Source organism: Sinocyclocheilus grahami, unplaced genomic scaffold (genome assembly GCF_001515645.1).
Source record: "Sinocyclocheilus grahami isolate Dianchi unplaced genomic scaffold, SAMN03320097.WGS_v1.1 scaffold1687.1, whole genome shotgun sequence".
Lineage (NCBI taxonomy): Eukaryota > Metazoa > Chordata > Actinopteri > Cypriniformes > Cyprinidae > Sinocyclocheilus > Sinocyclocheilus grahami.
Window position 1 is genome coordinate 160,488 of NW_015506866.1, and position 601 is coordinate 161,088.

The following is a 601-nucleotide window of genomic DNA, read 5'->3' on the forward strand; positions in this document are numbered from 1 at the left end:
GCTTTAGTGCTAATCTCGGTCTCCGATTGGCTTCGGGCACTAGTTTCCCTGCCAGAGGAGCTCAGATGAACCAGACCAGATCTGTGGAGGAACAGTGACGTTCATCTGCTGTGCATCCAGAAACCGGTGCTCCATACTCACAGTTAAACTAACTAGTGCAGGTGAGTGAAGAGATAACCAGCTCAACACAACACAGAGAAAACAATCTGTCATTTACTCTGAGTCATGTGGTTCCAAACATGGATGACGTTCTTTCTTCCGAAGGTATTTTGAAGAACACTGGGAAACAAACAACGTTGGACCCCATTGACTTTGACTGTATGAACCACAAACTTCAGACACATTTCTCAAAATATCTACTTTTGTGTTTCACAGAAGAAAGTCAGTCATACCGGTTTGGAACGACATGAGGCTGAGTAAATAAGACAGAATGGTCAGTTTTGGGTGAACTAATTTTTTAACCTTTAACTGGTCAACCAACTTTTATGATGACCTCTTATGTCACCGGTCAAAGGTCACAACCCACTTCCGAACGTCTCGCTGCTCTCGGCTGATGGGAGTGATGGAGAGATCAAATCTAATTATATAGATTACATATGCT

The 601-nt window shown here is 43.1% G+C and overlaps 1 protein-coding gene across 1 annotated transcript in view; it reads right to left on the reverse strand.

The window, feature by feature from the left end:
• Positions 1-601, reverse strand: part of ankrd13c (ankyrin repeat domain 13C) — a gene marked incomplete at its 5' end in the record, with an annotated part of 15,574 nt that overhangs the window by 9,925 nt on the left and 5,048 nt on the right. The gene's annotated exons all lie outside the window — the stretch shown is intronic.